Source organism: Lissotriton helveticus, chromosome 9 (assembly GCF_964261635.1).
Source record: "Lissotriton helveticus chromosome 9, aLisHel1.1, whole genome shotgun sequence".
NCBI lineage: Eukaryota > Metazoa > Chordata > Amphibia > Caudata > Salamandridae > Lissotriton > Lissotriton helveticus.
In genome coordinates this window covers 947,238,569-947,247,919 of record NC_136070.1, presented here as the reverse complement: position 1 = coordinate 947,247,919, position 9,351 = coordinate 947,238,569, and the positions used below count along the sequence as shown (strand labels likewise).

At 52.0% G+C, this 9,351-nt stretch overlaps 2 pseudogenes; both read right to left on the bottom strand.

Annotated features, from left to right (window-relative positions):
* LOC144783688 (28S ribosomal RNA) overlaps positions 1-537 on the bottom strand; it is a 2,150-nt pseudogene extending 1,613 nt beyond the window's left edge.
* A 440-nt stretch (positions 538-977) lies between these two features.
* LOC144783512 (5.8S ribosomal RNA) lies at positions 978-1,129 on the bottom strand (annotated as a pseudogene).
* Between the last annotated feature and the right edge of the window lie 8,222 nt (positions 1,130-9,351).

Below are 9,351 nucleotides of genomic sequence, written 5' to 3'. Positions count from 1 at the left end.
CGGAGGAAATGCGCCCTTTGGGGCCGGATAAGGCCCGGGCGCCTGTCACGTGGAGGGGATCCGGAACTCCTGTGCCACCAACCTTCCCGCCGTGTTCAATCCTCCGGATGGACTGCACTGACCCCACCCATTTACCTCTCGATAGCTTCACGCTCTCTTGAACTCTCTCTTCAAAGTTCTTTTCTACTTTCCGTTACGGTTCTTGCTGGTTATCAGTCTCGTGCCTGTATTTTGCCTTCGATGGAGTTTACCACCCACCCTGGGCTGCATTCCCAAGCAACACGACTCTGAGAAGACGCGATCCCAGCATGCCGGGGTCCACTACTGGCCTAACACCGTCCGCGGGGTGAGCCTCGATCAGAAGGACTTGGGCCCCCTGAGCAATGACGGGGAGTCTGTCTTCTGTATGCCACATTTCACGCGCCTGCGGCCGGGCAGGGGTTCAGCGCTGGGCTCTTCCCCCTTCACTCGTCATTACTTAGGGAATGCTGGTTAGTTTCTTTTTCTCTGCTTAGTAATATGCTTAAATTCAGCGGGTCGCCACATCTGATCTGAGGTTGTAGTCGGAAAAAAAGGCGAAGCATTAAGGGGGAGCCGGGAAAGGCCAGGCCCCTGCCGTAGCATGCAACGCTCGCCCTTTTTCCTCAGATCGGATCTGGAGGGGTTTCGCCTTCCCCAAGAAGCCGGCCGCGGAGGTGGGCGCCCAAGGCACGTGCGCGCAGGCAGCTTGTGGAACACCACAGACAGCCACGTGCAGCATGCAGCCAGGCGGTCCGGTTGCCGGACCCCGCCGAGGCGGGGAAACTGGGGTAAGCGTGCCATCGGCGTACCTCCGCGGCAGGACCCGTGAGGGACCCTGCCACGGGCTATCGGGGGTGGTCTGACCTTGTGGGGGGATGAAGGGAAGCGGTGGCCCCAGCCGCATCCCGAGGAAGCCCGGGGGCGATTGACGATCGAGCAGGCATAGCCCCTGCGGCGTAGCCTCACACAGGCGTAGGCCCTGGAGGAACCCGGGGCTAAGGTGCGTTCGAAGTGTCGATGATCAATGTGTCCTGCAATTCACATTAATTCTCGCAGCTAGATATGTTCTTCATCGACCCACAAGCCAAGTGATCCACCGACAAGAGTCACGGGCAACTTTTAGAAAACGTTTGCCTACCTGCGGGTGCAGGAGAGACGGGAGGAAAGCGATGCCGCCATCCACTGCCTGCACGACGAGACGGCCCGGGGGCCCTGTTCAAGGCTTCCCCTCTGGGAGTCAGACTGCACTGTTGGGAGAAAAAAAAGTTACCTGGCGCTCTGCCCAGGAGTCCCCCTCACAAACACATGGGCGAGGAAGGGTGTTCCCGGAGTTATGCGAGCAGGCAGCCCTGCAGCCGCCGGTACCTCCAGGAGTAACCAGGAGGGACCACGCAAGTCTTCAAACCCCCGGCCCAGCTGCAAGGGAATGGGTCGAACCGGGTACCAGGCAACGAGGGAGGATCGCCCCACCTACATGTCAGCCGTCTGTTGCCGGGTGGCCCGAGCCGTGCCGGCAGGCTGGCGATTAGCCCACCCCACCCTTGCCCAGGTCGTAGGACCTCCCCGGGGGAAGAGGCCTCCCAAAGTCTCGGTCCTCACCCGAGCGCCCTATGCGGCCACGGACCGCTCCACCAGCTGGAGCACAGCCGGGCCGGCCCTGTGCCTACGGTGTGTGCATGCAGGAGGCGGCCTCGGGATTCGTGCTTTCGCCGTCAGTCTCTCGGGCCGCTCCACCATTAATGATCCTTCCGCAGGTTCACCTACGGAAACCTTGTTATGACTTTTACTTCCTCGAGATAGTTAAGTTTGATCGTCTTCTCTCCGAGGACCTCACTAAACCATCCAATCGGTAGTAGCGATAGGCGGTGTGTACAAAGGGCAGGGACTTAATCAACGCAAGCTTATGACCCGCACTTACTGGGAATTCCTCATTCATGGGATAGAATTGCAATTCCCAATCCCTATCACGAACGGGGTTCAGCGGGTTACCCGCATCTGTTGGCGAAGGGTAGACACATGCTGATCCGTTCAGTGTAGCGTGCGTGCAGCTCGGACCTCTAAGGGCAGCACAGACCTGTTATTGCTTGACTGTGCTTTCAGCGAGTGAGTAAAACCAGTGCAGAGTGACGGACAGGTGAGAGGTGCTTTTGAACTGGGTTTGTGAACATGTAGGGGAGTCGCTTTGGGGAGGGGGTATGGGTGTTTGGGGTGTAACACCTCCCTAATAAATGTGTTTTCTGATAAATAGATGGGTGCATGTGCTTTCAGTCGGGCATAATGAGGTGTCTCGGATTTCACTCTGAATTTTTTTTAATACACACTGACAGAAACCTACACACATTTGCTCCCTCTCTCTTGAACTCCCTCTCACACCTGCCTGTTTGGATGTGTGTCTTCAAGAATACACTGAGTGTCATCCAGTTCTACCTTCAGTGTTGCACCTTTTCAAACTGTTGCAAGACCACCAGTGAGAGGAGTGATCCCATTGAAGCTTAAGTGTGACATTTTGCCTTTGTGGAGGCCTGAGGGCAAGGATAAACCCAACGAGAGTAACACCCTCTAAACTGGTGTGAGTTGAGAGGTATGGTGTAGTGGCAGCCATAGTACAAATCCGAATAACCCAAGCACCAGGGCATGAATGCCACGGTGAACCTTTTAGCTCTGTTCCCCACATCCCACAACACAGTGTGTGCCAGGTTAGCTCTTGTGCGCACACCCAAAAGGGAGGTAAGAAAAGACAACAAGGTAGGCAAAAGCAATGCCCTACATGAAGAGATTCCAAGAAAATGTACATCATGAAGGGATGCTAAATCATCTTTCCCTTTTTGGTGTAAAGGTTTAGTGCATTACCCAGTCTTTAAATTTGGGGGGAAACCCCAAATTATGAGAAATATGGCATCTTGCCTTCCGCCATCTACACTGCCCTGAAGGCTTGGCTTTACTGTCCTTGGAAATGCACACCAGGCAACGGTTGGCTCTCTTGTACCACCTTGGTATTCTTCTCAGCAACTTCTCTACAATGAGGCAATTCGTTCAATTATGCATTCACTCACTACTGTCTCCATCTATATCATGCAAATCCACACCCCAAAACAACTACAACAGCCTGAGGCCTATTCCACCAATGATCGTTTCAAATAACAAAGTGTGCCATTGGACTTCACAACTTTCATAGTCTGCTGTACTTTTGTCCGTTATTTTGGAATCAGAAGGTCTGATCTTAACACAGTCCTCCTCAGACACTTTCATTTTAGATCACAATTCATAAACCTTGCTAGAATCATATTGTCTCTTGATGACACTTTGCTTGTGTGACACAACACTGCGCAACGTGTCATCATCAGTTAGCAGTTTGAAAAAGAGGGTGTAGTACTCATCTGCATGTTGTATAGATGTATGCACGTTATGCAAGTCCAATTGTCATGGATGCCGGAACCCTTGTGAGAGATGTGAGCAGGGCCAGACTGGGAACCAAAACTGACCCTGGCAAAGTGCTCGCCCCCCCCCCCCCACCCACCACTCACCCCCGGGGTGTTGGGGGTGCGACCACGCTCTTTGCCAGGGCCGGTTTTCGGTCGATTTTGTTACAGGGCCGTTTTTGCAGCTATGCTATGTGTAACAAAAACAGCCCCAGGGGCCCCTAACCATGCGGCCCACTGGGGGATTGCCCGGTGCCCGCAACAGCCAGTCCGGGCCTGGATGTGAGTGTAGTAGCTGTGTATTTTATTGCAAAAGTGGAAAGTGCAGTACCCTGTCACCAGTGGCTGTACGGAGAAGTACACCATCACATGCAAAGTTGGGTAAGAGAAGCACCCTATCGCTGGAGGTTGTATGCAGTTATTATCCCATGGTATGTGAAGTTGAGGGCGTGTAGTACCCTGTCATGAGAAGTTGCATAGGAGAATACCCATGGTGTCTTCCATTGAGGAAGTGTAGTACCCTGTTGTGATGTGTGATGTGAGATAAGAGAAGTACCATGTTGCAAGAAGTTGCAACGGTAAGTACCCCATTGAGTGAAAATGTGGGGAAGTGTAGTAACTTGTGGTGTTGTGTGTGATACCCATAAGCTTCAGTTGAATGTGCTATGGTTGCAGTCATCTTTCTTTATAAATGGCAACATTTATCAGGAGTGTGGTACAGGATCCTACCGGCCACGAGGATTACGCTGACGGCGTGGCATAGGGCGACAAAACCAATGGGATGGGACAAGAGGCCCACCCGACAGACGCCACTATGGTGCTGCAAGTGGCTGGGAGAACTTAATAAACTGAGAGGCTTCAGACGGTGGGACGACATCGGTATTTCAACAGTGGGAGACGTGATAGCAAGGGGGGAATTGAAAACCTTTCAGGCGCTCAGGGAAGAATTTGGCTTGCACAACACCCAGTACTACAAATATGCACAGCTGAGGCACGCATGGAGGACACAAAACATCCCACTCACAGACATTCCAGAATACGCCCCACTGGAGGGTAGATTATTACAGGAACAGATCCTGGGCGGGGCGATATCCCTCACATATAAAACCTTGACCAACAATATGCTAGGGGACCTACAGGTCCTACGAGACAAATGGGAGGCAGACGTGGGAGGCATGGAGGATCTGGATTGGGAGATCGTCCTAATGCACCCACGCGAGGTAGCGATTAAGTCGAGGCTCCGACTCATACAATTCAAGGTGCTCCACAGATCCTACTTTGACAGGGTGCGACTTTTTAAAATGGGGAGGATAACGGACACAGAGTGCCTTCGGTGTCATCAGCAGAATGGCGATTTCTTTCATACACTCTGGGGATGCGAAGTCATTCATGAATACTGGGAAGGCGTGTTCTTGGAATTAGAGGAGGTACTGGGGGTAGACATACCGCGCGACCCTAGATTGGCGCTGCTGGGCATGACGACAGAAATGGACCTAACTCGCCCCTTGATTATCTTTCTGGTACTGGCATTCGTGGTGGCGAAAAGGGATATTGCAAGATACTGGGGCGCATCCGAAAGGCCAGATTTGGAGGAATGGAGGAGAGGGCTGGATCTGTACATGGCGGCAGAGAGAGTGACCTACAAAGCCAGGGGTTGCCCCAAAAAATTTCGGAGAGTGTGGGCAAAATGGAGACAGTATCATGGACTGGAATGAGGCCTTGCAGACTAGGACTAAGAGGTCAGGGGAACCCCTGACGTGACAGAACGTACAATGGGGATCTCCGATGGACAAATGTATACTTTAATGCTCAGATCATGTATGCGAGGTGGGCAGGAGTTCCATAGAGGAGGAGGGGTGGGTCCAGGGGAGGGGAGGGGGAAGAGGTGGGTAGGTAGGCTGCTGTTTGGGGGATTGCTTTATTTTATTATGTTCTCTTTATGTTTCAAGTTCAAGAGCTAAGTGTTCTAATGATGAGTGTGGCATCCAGAAATAAGAAAAGTTGCATAACTAACGGGCAGGGCGGAATGTTGACGCTCTACCGTATGCTAATCCCTACATTTGTGATAATTCCAATGCAACAATAAAAAGAATAAAAAAAAATAAAAAAAAAGGAGTGTGGTACAGGAAGGAAAGTATGTTTTGTTTTTTCTTGTAGTGCATTTTATTCAGTTGCATGTAATGGAGTTGGTCAGTAGTTTTTTAATGGAAGTGTTTGGTGTAGCTCTGGTGTGTTGTAGGTCACTACGTCTTTATCAGCGGCTGTGGTCTTGAGTAAATGGTTATATAGCTGGACTGTTGTAGTGGTGATTGTTATGTTGTGTTAATAGTTTTTCAGTATGCATCTACTGGAGGCTGTCATGTTCGTAAGATGTCCCAAAGTCTTGAAGTTTCCAGAGTGCGTGGAGCAGGGGGCAGATTATGGGCTTTCTTCGGTCTTACACTTGGTCCTGTTATTTTGGCAAGCTAGTATGACTGGGTGTGAGGCATGTTGGAGTTGCTGGGCTGCACTTTTCTCTATGAGTGTACAGCAGAGTGTGTTGTCCTTCTGGGTTTTTGTGTGTTGCTTGTGGACGATGGGGAAAGTATGAGAGTTTGTTGTGTATGTGTCACCTGCGTAGTTTAAAAATGTGAGATATATTTCTTTGGAGATTGTGTTGACACGTTTTCTGTTTGAGTATGGTCATGGGAATTTTGTGTTAAGGTTATATACGGTTAAACGTTTTGTTTGTGTTTATTTTTGTGCTTTGAATGTGTAGACTTAAGGAGGACAGGAAAACCCTTTGTCGATGGAAACCAGGGGGTTTTGTGCCCTGGCTGTCGCAGAACTTGGTGCCCGTGACTACATATTCTGTGTCCATAAACGCTGTGTGGAGTTCGTGTTAGTGACGTCAGAGGAGGTCACAAGACATGCAGGTCTTGGATTATTAACAGTGTTAGTCACAATCTAACAGTCTTGTTCCTTTATGTGACTTGAAGTGTGGAGAGCCTCCTGTCTAGAACTTTTGCAAAGTTTCTGTGACTTCTATTTATTGTCTTTGTGTGTCTGCGTGAGTATTGAGTTCCACAGGTTGTTGTTGCATGAATGTGTAAGCGAGACATTTTGAAGACTGAGCGATTGTGAATGATTGTCCCTGTTATTTATATGGAATGGCTGTTTTTTTGTTTTCTTGTTTGTCAGAAATGGAGGTGTGTAGTATCCTGTGCATCCCCAATCCTCAAATGTCTGAACTGGTGTCTGGAATGCTGACAGTGAGTGATGTTATAAAAGGTTGGTGTGTGGTCTGGAGTGGAAGCTAGGCGAGAGGGACATTTGAAAGGAGGCTGGAGTCCTGATAGTACCTACCTACTGTTCCTGTAAGAGTCTAACATGAAACAAAGAGCTTCCCTCCTGCCTTAGTTGCACCAGATGCTTGTATGATGACCCTGCCCTCTGACTATAACAACACTCTGAGGTTATTTGACCAAAGTCGACACACGCTGTGGTCTAGTAAGAAGAAACCTCCAAGCAGATAGCTGTGGAAATGCCTCACTGCACTGTCAGGGAACAGCACAGAAGCTATCCCACACTTGACACCAACGAAGCAATGTAATGTTGGTCACAAAAAACGCGAATCGGAGCAATACCACACTGTGAACACAGTGCTGTTTTAATGCATGGGCATGCTGGGCAGTCGTCTGGGGACACCCATGAACATAGGACCCCATGCAGACCAGAATTTAGCACTAATTTTCCGTTAAACATTTTTATTCCTGTGAGTGGTTGTGTAGACAGGGTCCATTAACCACAGTACAGAGATCTGGACCTAAATCCATAGTTTGTTTGCTCCCCATGCCATTCCAGTTTGAACCCAGTCATATGCAAATCAGTCTTAACCCTGCGCCCAATGGGAACAGTTCAGCCCGAACTGCCAGGCCAAGTCCTCCCTGGACTGGAAACAAGCATCCTAGGAGCGGTTGCGGGGTTTCACCCCTCATCAGCCAGGATAGCTTGTTTCCAGTGGCATGAAGAGCACGGTATCCACGTCGGGCATACCCCTCCCACTCGGGGTGACAAATGCAAAAAGTACAATTGATGGACAGAATGCAGAACAATGTCATACATTCACCCCAGTACAGAGATCTGGGCCTAAAGCCATAGGGGCAGTTTTACAAGCCCCGTACGCCACTTCTGTGACGCAACGGAAGCGTAAAGCCAGCGCCATGCTGAAGGGTATTTACAACAAGACGCATCTAGGGAGATGCGTCACGTTGTAAAGCCCTGCGCCACATGAAACCTGCGTCAGGTTTCATGTTGGCGTTCCGGAGCAGGGCGGCGTTCCAGCGCAGGAACGCCTCTCAAAAGTGGCTGATTGAAATCTACAAGATTTCACTCAGTCACTTTTCCGACCCCGCTGCGTCAAAACCTTGCGTCTGCTTGAAGTAGGAGTAAGGCTTGATGCACCATGTTGGACATAGCAGGGTTGGAACAGTGCTGGAGCTGCGTCGCGCCATTGACGCAACTCCAGCACTGTGCCAACCTTACGCCAGCAGATACAACACGCATCTGTTTATCCTTGCTCCATGATGCGCTGCATTGTAAATGCGGCGCATCTGTGGTGGCGCAAGGGTAAACTTGCGGGATGCATCTTTCCTGGGGCATCCCTGCTGATTTGCAGGGATGCGCCATGAAACGGAAATCTGCCCCATAGTTGTTTTTGCTCCCCATGCCATTCGAGTTTGAACCCAGCCATATGCAAATCAGTCTTGACACTACGCCCAATAGGACAGTCCAGCCCAAACTGCCAGACCGGTCCTAGGATGCTTGTTTCCGGTCCAGGGAGGACCTGGCTTGGCAGTTCGGGCTGGACTGTTCCCATGATGCAAGGGGTCAAGACCTATTTGCATATGGCCAGGTCTAAACTGGGGTGGCATGGTGAGCAAAAGAATAATGGATTTAACCCAGATCTCTTGACTGGGGGTGAATGTTTTGATTTGTTCTGCATTCCGTTCATTAATTGTGTGTCTTTTGCTTTCACGCCCTAAGTGCGCTGGGTATGCCCGAAGGTGGGTCTCGGGCTCACTGTGCCACTGGATTGAAGCTATCCTGCCTGATGAGGGGTGAAACCCCGAAACCTGTCCTAGGATGCTTGGTTCTGGTCCAGGAAGGACCTGGCTAGGGCGTGGCTTGGAAGCCATTGAGTATGGACGCGTGAGCTAGGAGCTCCGTGTCGGCCTCGATATTTCTCCTGAAAGCTGATCCTTCCCCAGCGGTGTTTGCAGCTCCAGAGGGGCCCCCTCAGGACTGAGAGGGGACACACGATCTTTGCGCCTTGTACTGGAGCCCCGGGGGCCGTCCGCCTGCCGATTGCCGCTGCTCCCACTGGAGGGGCTCGGCCATCTTGCCTGCGGCCTGCGGAGGGCCTCCCATCCCCGGACTCGCGCAATTTGGAGTCCGCCGGCAGAGAGCAGCACGCCGGCGGCGGCGGAGATCGGCGCTGAGGGGGGCGCGGATGCCGACCGCGCTGACAGCGGACTCACCAGAGGGGACCGAAGCAAGCTGCTTGGCCGGTGCTTGGCCGGCGTTGGCCTGAGAGGTGCCCGGGAGGCAGCGATCCACTGGTGGCACCCAGGGCGGGCGTGACACCCGGAGCTGAACGGGGGACGTCCCTGTGGTTGGCGCCCACGCACGCAATTAGGAGCAAGCGCCATCGGGCGGCTAGGCTCATCCTGGAGTCGACGTCCTGAGTGGGGAGCTGATCGACGGGGGCGGCTGGGACCCTACCGGGCCTGGCGGGTGGCCGAACACAGGCCTGCATCAACGGACCGCATGCGGACTGGGGCTGCCTGGTGAAGCGACCCTGAAGGTACTCTGCTGACACGGGCTGCGGGGACTCTGCACAGAGAAGACCCCCCTGGTACCTTTGCCTCCT